Source organism: Mandrillus leucophaeus, unplaced genomic scaffold, assembly GCF_000951045.1.
Source record: "Mandrillus leucophaeus isolate KB7577 unplaced genomic scaffold, Mleu.le_1.0 Scaffold235, whole genome shotgun sequence".
NCBI classification, from domain to species: Eukaryota; Metazoa; Chordata; class Mammalia; order Primates; family Cercopithecidae; genus Mandrillus; species Mandrillus leucophaeus.
Genome location: NW_012102421.1, coordinates 4,837,842 through 4,838,192, shown reverse-complemented (window position 1 = coordinate 4,838,192; position 351 = coordinate 4,837,842).

The window sequence follows — 351 nt, the reverse complement described above, 5'->3', positions numbered from 1 at the left end:
CCGCGCGCCGGCGTCGCAGGCCCCGCCGCCTACCATTGGCTCCGCCAGTTGCTAGGCGATGAACAACCGCGGCCTGCATTGGTCGGGTGGGGGCCTCGGGAGTCTCCTCCTCACCTCCAAAAAAACCCGGAGAAAAAGAAGACCTCATCCCTGGAGTCCGCGCGCGCTGCGGGCGCAGCTGCGGCTGCGGCACCTGTTACGCCCTGTGATTCACCCGGCCGTTCCCTACTCCCCGCCCCCTCCTGACGCCTGCAGCGTCCGGGGCGGGGGCTCTGCGGGGACAGGGGTCGTGGCTACTTTAGAGCACGTTTTCCGAGCCCCACTGAACCCCAACACCCAGCCTAGCAGCAA